Below are 16,198 nucleotides of genomic sequence, written 5' to 3'. Positions count from 1 at the left end.
ATGGCCAAGAAGAGCAGACTTGGGGTTCCTGAGGGGGAGTGGGATGGATGGGCATTTTTGGGGGTTTAGGGGATGCAAACTGTTATATTTGGAATGAATGGGCAATGGGATCCTTCCATACAGCACAGAGAAATGTGTGTGATTGGGTCACTTTGTTGTACAACAGAACCTGATGAAACATTGTAAATCAACTATACTTTAATAATAATAAAATTTAAAAAATTAAAAGTTAAAAACAGAAAACCTTGTAGAAGTTCTCTCTTGAGTCAGGCTTGGCTGAGATCTGACACAAGAGATGCCATATTAAAAGCTCTTGAATAAACCTCTTCTGCCTCTTTTTGTTAAATCACCCTAGAAATTCCAAGAGCTACCAAAAATTAAAGGAAGGGTATGGTTTCTAGTAATTGTAGCACTATTACCAGTAGTCTGACTGATCAATGATTTTCACATTTTAATGTAGACATTTTTGGGTTATTTATGAGAAACATACATTCCCTTCATAATCAAAAAATAAGGAGGATGATGATTTTTCCATTAAAAAGCCCCACATCTAGTAGGTAACAAACTAGTGGTTACCAGCAGGGAAAGGGAACAGGGGAGGGGCAATACAGGGGCAGAAGAGTAAGAGGTACAAACAAGTAGGTATAAAATAAGCTATAAGGCTATATTATACAATACAGAGAATGTATCCAATATTTTATAATAACTATAAATGGAGTATACTCTTTAACAATTGTGAATCGCTATATTGTACACCTATAAGTTATATCAGAGTTTGTAGCAACCATACATCAATTTTTAAAAAAACCTACCCCGGACCAAAATTGTTTACTCTAATCATTATTCCCTCCCTCCCTGTGAAGCTAAGTTCTTGAAAGAGCAACACCCACTTGATGTACCCACCTCCTCCTCATGGCCCATTCAGTTCTGCAGTAACCTTCTCAGGCTCACTTCTCCATCCTCGCTGGTACTTGATCAGTTTTGAGCACTTCTTCCTTTGGCAACTGACTGAATATCATCTTTGTTTGCATCTCTTGCTCTACCCATGCCATAAATATTGCCCACATATGTCCCTATTCTCACTGTTCAATGAATTCATACACTTTCGTGGGTTCAACTCCCACTTAATCATCCAAGATATAAAGGAAGAGTCATATTAGATCCTTCCCTTGTTCCACACTTCCAGGTCCTGTTGGGTCCAGATCCTATATACTTCTTCTTCTACATCCCCTCTACTACCTAGCTATAAGGACAAATTTGGCAATCGTTCATAAAAATCCTATTCACTATACATTTCAGACATTTCAGTTCTATCCAGTTTTGTTTGTTTGTTTCTTCCATCAGCTTTCATATATCTCCACACTTGAAAAATTCCCACATATTCAGGATAACATTCATCATATATTTATATAATATTTAGTAAAATCTTCTGGAACTCTCTGCAAACATCAGAGAAAATGACTGAAAGATATGAACATCCCCTTATTTGATCCAATGATTTAGAATGAGTTTCCAGTTTTTAACAAAAATAATTGAGGCATTAAATTGCTGCTTTTCAAATTTCCTCCAGGAGATCCCTGGTGGCCTAGTGGTTAGGACTTGGCACCTCACCACCACAGCCCAGGTTCAATCCTTGGTCTGGGAACTAAGATCTCACATCAAGCTGCTGCATGCTATGGCCAAAAAAAAAAAAAAAAAAAAAGTTAAAAAAAACTTCTGACAGTGAGAGAGCATCATCTTTTGTCATTTCTCCTGGCATTATTCATCAAACTTGACTTATTTTTCTATATAAATATCCATTTTCTTGCATACTGAGGCATAGATAACTTTTTAATATCTGGGTGCTGATCTTCAAGTAACCACTCTAAATCTTGTTGTTTATCTGTACATTGTTCACATCTGATTCCAGATGTTTGCAAATATGATTGTGTTTGATTAACTTCATCTAAAACTTCAAACAAGAAAAAAGATAACTCAGAAGAGAAAAATCCCACTCATCAGAGAGCAAAAATATAAGCTTATCTTCTTGGATCCATATTTCCTATTAGATCACACAGTACTTCAAAGGTTGGGATTAACTTTTCAAAATGTGTCTGTACTACCTGCATGGTTTTATAATGAACACCCCAGCCTGTCTGGGAAAGTCTTTCCATCCTTATACTTTCTGCAGCATTTTCCAGTAATGAGGTGAGACTAAACAGAATAAATAATTTTTCCTCAAAGCTCCAAAAAATGACACACTTGAAGAACTAGTTCGACTGGAATGATTTCTGCAAACTTCTGAGAATGATTATTCATGAGGTCAAATAAGAACTTGAGATTAATTGTTTAATATTTCTCTGAACACCTGTGAGAAGACTAGTCATCTCACAGCATTATTAGATCCTTCAACATTGTGTATAGTTTAAAAAACTTCTATAGAAATGCAAATTTATTTATTTATTTATTTATCTATCTATCTAAAGTAACTATGCTAAAAAGAACCCAAGAATCAGATAGGACAGGACTAAAAAACAACAATGAATCATCTTCCATAAGCACTGACAATAAGGAAGAGAAAGAAAATATCGGGTAAGAATCAAAATCACATGTATATATATGTACATAAGTATATATACATATATAGAGAGAGAAAGAGGCGAGAGAGATAGAGTGAGAGACAGAGAGAGATACAGAGAGTGACATGTAGAAAGAGACAGAGAGACAGATTTGTAAATACCAAGACAAAGATTTGATACAGAAGGGATAATTAATGATATTTTAATTTATTCTGATATTGCTGCTTGGCTAGTACTGGTTTCAGATGATTTGAGAGTTAATTTGTTTAGGAGAGGAACTGAACCTCTTCAGATTAACGATGAACTTTTCCAGTTCAATGAAAAAGGGAAAAAAATAGCAGAGATGGTGGTTGACATAACAATGTCATGGTTTTATAAATCTTTATCAAACGGCAAAGAACTTGAGAACTTGATTTATTCAAAAATCACAAATGTATTTGCTTTCTTTTTTCACGGTAGGCTGTTTGCAGATACAGAGATATAAGTTGCAACATCCAACTTTATAACTAGCTTTAAAACATAGAAGAAATTCAAACCTCAAATCCCTGAACTTGAGACATACAGACACTTCTGCCAATTAGAGAAGGAAGACATCAGCAATGATACTAAAATTTAGGGGAAAAAAATTGTTGCTAGAACCCATCATATGGAAACATAAAGGGAGGGAAAAATGGGGAGACAACTTACATCATCTTTTTGACATATAGTGTTTTTAGCTACACAACACCAGCCCTTCTGTGGTCATAAAGAGAACATTATCTACAAACAAAGGAAATGTTTGGAGTTGTTAGAACTGCTCTCAAGTTACAACCCAGTTTTGAAGGAACATTTTATTAAACTTAATCATGTTATTCCCTCTGAAGGGAAAGTAATTTCATGTTTGTTTTGGAAGATCATCTTCTGTAAAATCATATCAAATGAAAAATCATAGTGGACACTTTTTTTCAGGTCACTTTAATCATTTAATCCCATCACAATTACAATTTTTTTTAATAAGGTAGGAGTCATGTTTCTACTTGTAATTATGTTTTTGGTGAAGTAAGGAACCTTAGAGTTCAAATAAGTCACTTTTCTAATTATATAGATGAGGCAATAACTATAATAAAATTCACTGAGTGGATTTTTTAAAAGCTAAACCAAAGCGAAGGATGAACTGTCAATCCCACTTCCAAGATTCAGTGATTTTAGTACCCTTTACTAGGAGCTTTAAGAATAAAGACAATCAAGAGACTGGGACAGGGCAGAGAGGTCAGACCCTCTCAAGGGTCTCCATCAGTCCCTCTTTTACGTGTTGGACACAAGATCAACAAGCAAGGTCTCCAGGATTTTGGGGGGATTCGTCACATTTCACAGAACATTTAACTTATGAAATATTTCCATGTTATACCTCAGAATGTGGTACATAGCTTAGGGGAAATTCTTCAGGGAGTGATGCCTCCGAGATTACGAGTTTATTTATTATAAGCTATCCTTTAGCCAGAGACATCCCACAGATCAACAGACCTCTTCCTCCTATAAAATACCATTGTCTTTGCTTATACCTGGAGATCCTCTTGACGAGGAGTACAGGCCAGTCTTCTTTTCTTGCCCCTAGAGGCCTGCCTCCTTCCTATTAAGGGCATGAGTGATCTCAGACCAGATCTGCAATTCCTTCCATCTATAATTCTTTCTGTAATTCCTTCCTCCAAATACTTGAGTATGGAAATTTCTAGATTTACTGTAAGTTGGAATAAATTTTTAATAAATTTATTAAGCCTCTGCCAAACTTATTATCTTCCATTCATCACTATCCATTGTTCTGAAGTCCTGTCCATTCAGCAGCAATCTTTCCAGAAATGGGAAAGAAGCTCAAGAGAATTTATTTTAATTTTGTCATCTTTAACATGAACATTTTCCTTCACACTTTGCACATCTGCTCAATGTGTGAACTCAATACTAAATCTAGAAATTTCAATACTATCTTTTTTTTCAATACTGTACTTGTTTCTTTGAGCAGTTTTCAAATGTCCCCAGAGTTTAAAATTTTGTACTAAGCATCTTCATCATAAATTTATATTACATTTGATAAAATATTCTGGAGTTTCTCTTCTGGAAAAATCAAATAAAATGGTTGAAAGGTAGCAAACATTGAAATTATCTTATCCATTGCTTTAGAATAAGTGTCACTCAATGTACCCTGCTCCAAATTTCTTTTAAAAATCCAGAATAAGTATGTACCAGCTGCTGCTTTCACAACTATCTTGCAAACAACTACAAGCTTTCTCTAAGTTTCTGAAAGAAAAAAAAAAAATTTCGCTTAAAGTTACTTGTATCCTTCTAAAACTTGGCACTTTGACTTTTTTAATTACATAAATAGTTGTGTAAATAATCCAGTAACAAATTAGTGAATTTTAATAAAATCAAACACTTGCAAAAAGTACAATTTAAACAACTACTAAGTTACACCATCTATGTAACATTCTATTTTATGGATTTGTTCTTTAGCATTAAAACAAATTTAGGGAGTTCCCTTCCTGGCTCAGCAGTTAACAAACCCGATGAAGATCCATGAGGATGTGGGTTCGATCCCTGGCCTCACTCAGTGAGTTAAGGATCCGGCACTGCCATGAGCTGTGGTGTAGGTAACTGACACGGCTCAGATCTGGTGTTGCTGTGGCTGTGGTATAGGCCAGCAGCTGCAGCTCCGATTTGACCCCTAGCCTGGGAACCTACATATGCTGTGGGCGCAGCCCTAAAAAGAAAAAAAAAATTTAAAAATACATTCTTTTTAAAGATATATTTTATATTGTATGAAATAAAACTGCCCAAATACAGTTGAGAAGTCTCTATAACAATAGATACTATTTTTGTTGCATGTCTGCTCTCATGACAATTAAATGTAGCTAGGCTATTGTCTAATACCTCTAAACAGCTGAGATAGCCTACTTAGGTTTTGCCAGTAATACCCTTGCCATCAAAATTGCTAGATTTATGTGATGGACAAACAAACACAACATGTGCTTTCCAATACATTTCATATATATATATATATATACACACACACACACACACACATTTCATATATATATATACACACATTTCATATTTTATATATATATATATATATATATATATATATATATATACACATTTCTTTTTTTCCATTATAGCTGGTTTCCAGTGTTCTGTAAATTTTCTACTATACAGCATGGTGACCCAGTTATACATCCATATACACATTCTATTTTCTCACATTATCATGCTCCATCATAAGTGACCAGACAGAGTTTCCAGTGCTACACAGCAGGATCTCATTGCTAATCCATTCCAAAGGTAATAGTCTGCATCTATTAACTCCAAGCTCCAAATCCACCCCACTCCTTCCCCCTCCCACAAGTCTATTTTCCAAGTCCATGAGTTTCTTTTCTGTGGGAAGGTTCATTTGTGCCATATTTTAGATTCCAGATATAAGTGAAATCATATGGTATTTGTCTTTCTCTTTCTGACTTACTTCACTCAGTATGAGAGTATCTAGTTGCATCCATGTTGTTGCAAATACATTATTTCATTCTTTTTTATGGCTGAGTAGTATTCCATTGTGTATATATACCACATCTTCCGAATCCAGTCATCTGTTGATGGACATTTGGGTTGTTTCCATGTCTTGGCTATTGTGAATAGTGCTTCAATGAACATGTGGGTCCATGTGTCGTTTTCAAGGAAAGTTTTGTCTGGATATATGCACAAGAGTGGGATTGCTGGGTCATATGGTAGTTCTATGTATAGTTTTCTAAGGTACCTCCATACTGTTCTCCATAGTAGTCGTACCAGCTTACATTCCCACCAACAGCGCAGGAAGTTTCCCTTTTCTCCATACCCCCACCAGCATTTGTAATGATGGCCATTCTGACTGGTGTGAGGTGGTATCTCATGGTAGTTTTGATTTGCATTTCTCTAATAATCAGGGATGTTGAGCATTTTTTCATGTGCTTGTTGGCCATCCATATGTCTTCCTTGGAGAAATGTCTATTCAGGTCTTTTGCCCATTTTTCCATTGGGTTGTGGGCTTTTTTGCTGTTGAGTTGTATAAGTTGCTTATATATTCTAGAGATTAAACCCTTGTCACTTGCATCATTTGAAACTATTTTCTCCCATTCTGTAAGTTGTCTTTTTGTTTTCTTTTTGGTTTCCTTTGCCGTGCAAAAGCCTGTCAGTTTGATTAGGTCCCATTGGTTTATTTTTGCTTTTATTTCTGATGCTTTGGGAGACTGACCTGAGAAAACATTTATTTGTAAGTTTGATGTCAGAGAATGTTTTACCTATGTTCTCTTCTAGGAGTTTGATGGTGTATTATCTTACATTTAAGTCTTTAAGCCATTTTGAGTTTATTTTCATTCATGGTAGGAGGCTGTGTTCCGAATTCATTGATTTGCATGCAGCTGTCCAGGTTTCCCAGCAATACTTGCTGAAAAGACTGTATTTTTTTTTTTTTTTTTTTGAAAAGACTGTCTTTCTCCCATTTTATGTTCTTGCTTCCTTTGTCAAAGATTAATTGACCATAAGTGTCTGGGTTTATTTCTGGGTTCTATATTCTGTCCCACTGGTCTGTATGTCTGTTTTGGTACCAATACCACACTGTCTTGATGACTGTGGCTTTGTAATATTGCCTGAAGTCTGGGAGAGTTATGCCTCTTGCTTGGTTTTTGTTCCTCAGGATTGCTTTGGCAATTCCAGGTCTTTTGTGGTTCCATATAAATTTTTGGATTGTTTGCTCTAGTTCCATGAAAAATGTCATGGGTAATTTGATAGGGATTGCATTGAGTCTGTAGACTGCTTTGGGTAATATGGCCATTTTTACAATATTAATTTTTCCAACCCAGGAGCATAGAATATCTTTCCATTTCATTACATCTTCTTTAATTTCCTTGATTAATGTTTTATAGTTCTTGGCATATAAGTCCTTTACCTCCTTGGTCAGGTGTAGTCCCAGGTATTTGATTTTTTGGGGTGCAATTTTAAAAGGTATTGTATTTTTGTATTCCTTTACTAATATTTCTTTGTTAGTCTACATAAATGCAATTGATTTCTGAATGTTAATCTTATACTTTGATGAATTTGTTGATCAGTTCAAGTAGTTTTTGGGTTGAGTCCTTAGGATTTTCTATATAGAGGATCATGTCATCTGCATACAGTGACAGTTTTACCTCTTCTCTTCCTATTTGGATGCCTTTTATTTCTTTTGTTTGTCTGATTGCTGCAGCTAGGACTTCCAATACTATGTTGAATAACAGTGATGAGAGTGGGCATCCTTGTCTTGTTTCAGATTTTAATGCATTTCTAATGGGCTATGAATGTGCCCAGTCTAACTAACCAAAGACTATTTAGTCTATTCCCCATCGACTGATTTTTCAACTTAGTTTGTAAGACAGTCTTCTGAAGGTTTCCTATACCCTAGCAAGTATTTTCCAAAAAGCTTGCCAAAAAATAAAGTACCTCTGCCTCATCTACTACCACTTATACATATCAATATCACTTGCTCACATCAAGAGTACTCTACTTTGGCTGTCTTTTCATAATCCACAACAAATTATTTTTTTATTCATTTTATCTCTCATTCAACAGACATTTATTAAGTACTCTCTAAATGCCAGTAAGATACAAAGATAAAAGATGTGATTCTTGGAGTTCTCGTTGTTAAGAATCCAACTAGTATTCATGAGGATGTGGGTTCGCTCCCTGGCCTCACTCAGTGGGTTAAAGGATCCAATGCTGCCTTTAGGTGTAGGTTTCAGACATGATTCATATCTGGCATTTGGTGTTGCTGTAGCTGTGGTGCAGGTCAGTAGCTGCAGCTCTGATTCAACTCCTAGCCTGGGAACTTCCATATGCCATGGCTGTGGCCCCCCCAAAAAATAAAAAAATATAAATAATGTGATCTTCCTTTAAAAAGATAATATTTGGAAAGTTAAACAATAAATTTTGGTAGATGCCAATAAAGACGCTCATAAAGAGACTAGGTGTCTATTCAAGAATTTACTCTACAAGCTTGGGGTTTGAAGGTCATTAGGTATGACTCGAAAGTTGTTAACCAAAAAGGAATAAAATAATATTAAACATCCCTCTGACCTAAAAATTAATTCTGGAAAGTCCAGTTAATAATCTCATATTGCATTTAATTATAGGAATGGAAACCTAGAAAAGGGATTTATAAACAATTACAGTTGGGCAGGAATTCCCATTGTGGCGCAGTGGTTAACGAATCCAACTGGGAACCATGAGGTTGCGGGTTCTGTCCCTGGCCTTGCTTAGTGGGTTAAGGACCTGGCATTGCGGTGAGCTGTGGTGTAGGTTGCAGACGCGGCTTGGATCCTGCGTTGCTGTGGCTCTGGTGTAGGCTGGTGGCTACAGCTCTGATTCGACCCCTAGCCTGGGAACCTCCATATGCCGCGTGTGTGGCCCTAGAAAAGGTAAAAAGACAAAAAAAAAAAAAAAAAAAAAAAAAAACAAGAACAAAAAAAAACCCCAACAACAACAAAAAAACAATTACAGTTGGGGGCAGAAGTAGCCATCAAACTTTTGCGCCAACAAGTATCAGATTATTCACTTCACTAGAGAGTGGGACCATAGCTTATTCACCTTTGTATACCAGACCATAATATTAAGTACTGGCTCAAAAATTCTTTTTGAACCACACTTAAGGTAATATTTCAGAAAATTAAAACTTGAAGCAAAAATTCTGAATTATCTATTTATCTCTCCTATCTCTCTTCCCAAAAAGATGATCAATAATGTAATAGAACTGTTTTTTTTATTTGTTTCCCAAACGCATTAGGTTTATATTCATCTTTTGTTTCTTATAGACTCAGTGAAAGGCAGTAAATGGCAGAATAATAAATATGCATTGGCAACTAAGAGAAGTAAATATCCAGAAAAGCCACAATCTCCAAAATTGACTAATGAGTAATTCAAAATTGACACACTTGATTCAAAAACTGTGTGTTGAGGGCCCTAGTCTTTATTCGGCACTACAAACACAAGAGTAAGACTTTCTAAGTTATAGGATTACAATTATTTTTTGTCTTTTTAGGGCCACGCCCGTGGCATATAGAGTTTCCCAGGCTAGGGGTCAAATCAGAGCTGTAGCCACCAGCCTACACCACAGTAGAGGATTACAAATTTTAAAGGAATAGGTTTTTTTCCTTGTTTTAAAGGAATATAGTCACGATGGAAATTTCACCAGTTTTTCTTTCCTAGACTTCCTACTCTTCTCCTGTTTCTTGCGAGTATTCTTTTAGTCTCTGTAGGCCTCATGCTGCAAAACGGAATTGAAAACAAAAACCCACTGTAGGGCCAGAGAGATCCAATAGGAGACTCAGACCTCCCTTGTACCAAGCAGCTCCCACTGCTGCTGTGTCCTTAGTGAGGATATGAAAGAAGCAGAACATGATGTAGACACTTCTTTTTTAAAGTTACATTTTTAATCGATGACTATGTTCCATGGCCTCTTCTTTTTAAAAAAAATTTTAAATTATTGTTGATTTACAACATTGTGCCAATTTCTGCTGTACAGCAAAGTGACCCAGTAACACATAAATACACATTCTTTTTCTCGTACCATCTTCCATCATTTTCAATCCCAAGAGACTGGTTATAGTTCCTTGTGTTATACAATAGGACCTCATTGTCCCTCCATTCTAAATGTAATAGTTCAAATCTACCAACCCCAAACTCCCTGTCCATCCCACTACCTCCCCCTGCCCCCTTGGCAACGGCAAGTCTGTTCTCTACATCTGTGAGTCTATTTCTGTTTTGTAGATAGGTTCATTTGTGCCATATTTTATTTTATTTTTAATTAATTTTATTACATTTATAGGTGTACAATAATCATCAACAATTTTACAGCATTTCTATCCCAAACCTTCAGTGCATCCCCCCACCCACCAACCTGTCTCAGGTGGAAACCGTAAGTTTTTCAAAGTCTGTAAGTATCTGTTCTGCAAAAAAGTTGTGCCATTTTTTAAAATTTATTTTTCATTTTTTTGTCCATTTAGGGCTGCACCTGCTGCATATGAAGATTCCCAGGCTAATGGTCTCATCAGAGCTGTAGCTACTGGCCTAAGCCACAGCCACAACACCACCAGATCGGAGCCACCTCCGTGAACTACACCACAGCTCTCAGCAACACCTGATCCCTAACCCACTGAGGAAGGCCAGGGATTGAACCCTCAACCTCATGGTTCCTAGTCAGATTCGTTTCCACTGGGCCATGAGGGGAACTGCTACTGTGTCCTTTTTTCAGATTCCACATTTAAGTGATAGCATTTGATCTTGGTGTCTCACTGTCTGACTGACTTCACTTACCATGATAATTTCTAGGTCCATCCATGTTGCTACAATTGCTATTATTTCTTTACTTTTAATGGCTGAGTAATATTCCATTGTATATATGTACCACATCTTCTTTAGCCACCCCTCTGTCGATGGACATTTAGGTTGTTGTCTTGGCTATTGCATATAGTGCTGCAATGAACACCAGAGTACATGTGTCTTTGCGAGTCATGGTTTCTCTGGACAGATGCCGAAGAGTAGGATTGTTGGATCAAATGGTAGTTCTATTTTTAGTTTTCTGAGGAATCTCCATACTGTTTCCCACAGTGGTTGCACCAATTTACATTCCCACCAACAGTGTAATAGGGTTCCTTTTTCTCCATGCTCTCTCCAGCACTTATTGTTTGTAGACTTTTTGATGATGGCCATTCTGGCCAGTATAAGGTGGTTTTGATTTGCATTTCTCTAACAATGAGTGATGATGAACATCTTTTCATGTGTTTTTTGGCCACCTGCATGTCTTCTTTTGAGAATTGTCTGTTTATATCTTCTGCCCATTTTTTAATGGGGTTGTTTGGTGTGTTTTTTTTTTTTTTTTTTTTTTTGGTTTTGAGAGGCAGGAGGTGTTTATAAATTTTGGAGATTAATCCCTTATCAGTTGAGTCATTTGCAAAGATTTTTTCCATTCTATGGGTTGTCTTTTTGTTTTGTTTAGGGTTTCCTTTGCTGTGCAGAAACTTTTATGTTTAATTAAGTCCTATTTGTTTATTTTTTATTTTATTGTCATTACTCTAAGAGGTGGATCTGAGAAGATATAGCTGTCATTTATGTCGGAGAGTGTTTGGCCTATGTTTTCCTCTAAGAGTTTTATAGTATCTGGGCTTATATCTAGGTCTTTAATCCATTTTGAGTTTATTTTTGTGTATGGTCTTAGGAAGTATTCTAATTTCCTTCTTTTACATGTGGCTGTCCAGTTTCCCCAGCACCACTTGTTGAACAGGCTGTCTTTTCTCCATTGTATATTCTTAGCTCCCTTGTCATAGATTAGTTGACTATAGATGTGTGGGTTTAATTCTGGACTTCCTATCCTGTTCCACTGACCTATGTTTCTGTCTTTGTGCCAGTACCATATGGTTTTGATGACTGCTGCTTTGTAGAATAGTCTGAAGTCATGGAGCCTGATGCCTGCAGCTCCATTTTTCTTTTTCAGAATGTCTTTGGCTATTCTGGGTCTTTTGTGCTTCCAAACAAACTTTAAAAGATTTTGTTCGAGTTCTATGAAAAATGTCCTTGGTAATTTGATAGGGATTGCATTGAAGTTGTATATTGCCTTGCATAGTATAGTCATTTTGATAATATTGACTCTTCCAATCCAAGAGCATGGTAGGTCTTTCCATCAGTTTGTTTCATCTTTGATTTCTTTCATCAGTGTCTTTTAGTTTGCAGAGTACAGGTCTTTTGTCTCTTTAGGTAGGTTTATTCCTAAGTATTTTATTCTTTTTGATGCAATGGTAAATGGGATTGCTTACCTAATTTCTCTTTCTGATTTTTCATTGTTAGTATATAGAAATGCCATCTATTTCTGTGTATTAATTTTATATCCTGTGACTTTGCCAAATTCATTGATGAGATCTAACAGTTTTCTGGTAGTCTTTAGGATTCTCTAGGTACAGTATCATGTCATCTACAAATGTGAGAGTTTTACTTCTTCCTATCCAATTTGGATTCCTTTTATTTCTTTTACTTCTCTGATTGCTGTGGCTAGGACTTCCAGAACTATCTGGAAGAGTAGTGGTGATAGCAGACATCCTTGTCTTGTTCCTGATCTCAGTGGGAATTCTTTCAGCTTTTCACCATTGAGAATGATGTTGGCTCTGGGTTTGTCATATATGGCCTTTGTTATGTTCCCTCTATGCCCACTTTCTGAAAGGTTTTTATCAGAAATGGGTGTTGGATTTTGTCAAAGGCTTTTTCTGCATCTGTTGAGAAAATCGTATGTTTTTTTATTCTTCAGTTTATTAATGTGGTGTATCACACTGATCAATTTGCAGATATTGAAGAATCCTTGCATCCCTGGGACAAATCCCACTTGATCATGATGTACAATCCTTTTAATGTATTGTTGGATGCAGTTTGCTAGTATTTTGTTGAGGATTTTTGCATCTATGTTCATCAGTGAAATTGGCCTGTAGTTTTCTTTTTGTATGATATCTTTGTCTGGTTTTGGTACCAGGGTGATGGTGGCATCATAGAATGAGTTTGGGAGTATCCCTTCCTCTGCAATTTTTTGAAATAGTTTCAGAAGGATAAGTGTTAGCTCTTCTCTAAATGTTTGATAGAATTCGCCTGTGAAGCCATCTGGTCCTGGACTTTTGTTTGTTGGAAGTTTTTTAATCACAGTTTCAATTTCAGTACTTGTGATTGGTGTGTTCATCTTTTCTATTTCATCTTGGTTTAGTCTTGGAAGATTGTAACTTTCTAAAAATTTGTCCATTTCTTCTAGGTTTTCTGTTTTATTGGCGTATAGTTGCATATAGTAGTCACTTAGGATCTTCGTATTTCTGTGATATCCGTTGTTACTTCTCCTTTTTCATTTCTGATTTTATTGATTTTAGTCCTCTCTCTTTTTTTTTTTTATTTGTCTTTTTGCTATTTCTTGGGCCGCTCCCGTGGCATATGGAGGTTCCCAGGCTAGGGGTCGAATCGGAGCTGTAGCCACTGGCCTACGTCAGAGCCACAGCAACTCGGGATCCGAGCCACGTCTGCAACCTACACCTACAGCTCATGGCAACACCGGATCCTTAACCCACTGAGCAAGGGCAGGGATTGAACCCGCAACCTCATGGTTCCTAGTTGGATTCGTTAACCACTGCGCCACGACGGGAATTCCCTCTCTCTTTTTTTCTTGATAAGTCCGGCTAAGGGTTTATCAATTTTGTTGATCTTTTCAAAGAACCAGATTTCATTTCATTGATCTTTTCCATGGTTTTCTTCATTTCTACTTCATTGATTTCTGCTCAGATCTTTATGATTTCTTTCCTTCTACTAATTTTAGGTCTTATCTGTTCTTCTCTCTTGAGCTGCTTTAGATGTAAAGTTAGGTTGTTTATTTGAGCTTTTTCTTGTTTCCTGAGATAGATTTGTATTGCTATAAACTTTCCTCTTAGACCTGATTTTGCATCCCATAGGTTTTAGAGTGTTGCAACTTTGTCATTTGCTTCCAAGTATTTTTTAATTTATTCTTTGATTTCTTCAGTGATCCATTGGTTTTTCTAGTAGCACATAGTTTAGTCTCCACGTGTTTGTGTTTTTTTGCAGTTTTTTTCTTGTTGTTGATTTCCAGTCATATAGTGTTGTGGTCGGAAAAGATGTTTGATATGATTTCAATTTCCTTAAAATTACTGAGGATGGATATTAGCCCAGGATGTGATGAATCTTAGAGAATGTTTCATGTGCACTTGAGAAGAATGGGTATTCTGTTGCTTTTGGATGGAACGTTCTATAAACATCTAGTAAGTCCATCTGGTCTAATGTTTCATTTAGGGCCTGTGTTTCCTTATTGATTTTCTGTCTGGATGATCTGTCCATTGCTGTAAATGGGGTGTTAAAATTCTCCACTATTATTGTGTTATTGTTGATTTCTCCTTTTAAGTTTGTTAGCAGTTTCCTTACATATTGTGGTGAACCTATGCTGGGTGCATAGATATTAAAAATTGTTAAATCTTCTTGGATTGATCCTTTGATCATTATGTAGTATTCTTCCTTGTCTCTTAAAATATTCTTCATTTTAAAGTCTATTTTGTCTGATACGAGTATTGCTACTCCAGCTTTCTTTTGATTCCCGTTTGCATGGAATATTTTCTTCCATCCTCTCACTCTCAATTTGTATGTGTCCTTAGAAGTGAAGTGGGTCTCTTAAAGACAGGATATATATGGGTCTTGTTTTTGTATGCATTCAGCACGTCTATGTCTTTTGGTTGGGGTGTTTAGTCCATTTACATTTAAGGTAGTTATTGATATGTATGTTCTTATTGCCATTTTATTAATTGCTCTGGATTTGTTTTTGTTGCTCTTTTTTCTTCCCTTCTTCTCTTGTTCTTGCCTCTTGTGGTTTGGTGACTATCTTTAGTAGTGTATTTGAGTTGATTTTTCTTATTTGTGTGTGTATCAGTTGTAGATTTTTGGTTTGCAGTTGCCCTGAAATTTTTATATAGGAGTCTATATACATACATGAGATTGTTTTAAGTTGTTGGTCTCTTAATTGCAAATGCATCTCCAGTGTCCTGCATTTGTACCCTCCTCTTCTCATGATTTCTGATTCTGGTAGCATAATTTTGCATGGATTATTTCCTATCTTTACTCTATATATGCCTTTACTGGTGAGCCTTGTCATTTGTGGTATTTCTGTTACTGGTTGCAGCCTTTTCTTTTCTGCCTAGAGAAGTTCCTTTAGTATTTGTTGTAAGGCTGGTTTAGTGTTGCTGAATTCTCTCAACTTTTGCTTATCTGTGAAGGTTCTGATTTCTCCTTCAAATCTGAATGAGAGCCTTGCTGGGTAGAGTAATCTTGGTTGGAGGTTTTTTCCTTTCATCGTATTAAGTATATCATGCCACTCCCTTCTGGCCTGCAGAGTTTCTGCTGAAAAATCTGCCCATAACCTTATTGGGGTTCCCTTGTTAGCTATTTGTTTCTTTTCCCTAGGTACTCTCAATATTTTCTCTTTGTCTTTAATTTTGGTCAGTTCGATTAATATGTGTCTTGGTGTATTCCTTCTTGGGTTTATTTTATGTGGTACTCGTTGCACTTCCTGGATTTGAGTGAGTGGTTCCCTTCTCATGTTAGGGAAGTTTTTGGCTATTATCTCCTTGAGTATTTTTTCTATCCCTTTCTCTCTCTCTTCTCCTTCTGGCACCCCTATAATATGGATGTTGGTGCGTTTAATGTTGTCACAGAGTTCTCTGAGACTCTCTTCATTTGTTTTCAATCTTTTTTCTCTTTTCTCTTCCACATCAGTGATTTCCACTAGTCTGTCCTCCACTCTCTTATTCTTTATTCTGCCTCCTGTATTCTGCTGTTAGCTGCTTCTAATGAATTTTTTATTTCAGTTGTTGTATTTTGCATCTCTTCTTGCTTAAATTTTATATCTTGTATTTCTTTGCTCAGTATTTCCTGTAAATTATCCATCTTTGCCTCCAGTTTATTTCCAATGTCTTGCATCATCTTCAGCATCAACAATATAAAGTCTTTTCCTGGAGGCTGAGAATCTCCCGATCACTTAGCTGTTCTGCGGTTTTTTCTTTCTCCATTATCTGAGTTATAGTTCTCTGTGTTTT

This window comes from Sus scrofa, chromosome 5, assembly GCF_054392235.1.
Source record: "Sus scrofa isolate SSC_HxYL_T2T_F1_AM1 chromosome 5, Sscrofa_HxYL_maternal_Yorkshire_Landrace_v2.0, whole genome shotgun sequence".
NCBI classification, from domain to species: Eukaryota; Metazoa; Chordata; class Mammalia; order Artiodactyla; family Suidae; genus Sus; species Sus scrofa.
The sequence above is the reverse complement of the archived record's forward strand: the minus strand, read 5'-3'. Positions refer to the sequence as shown.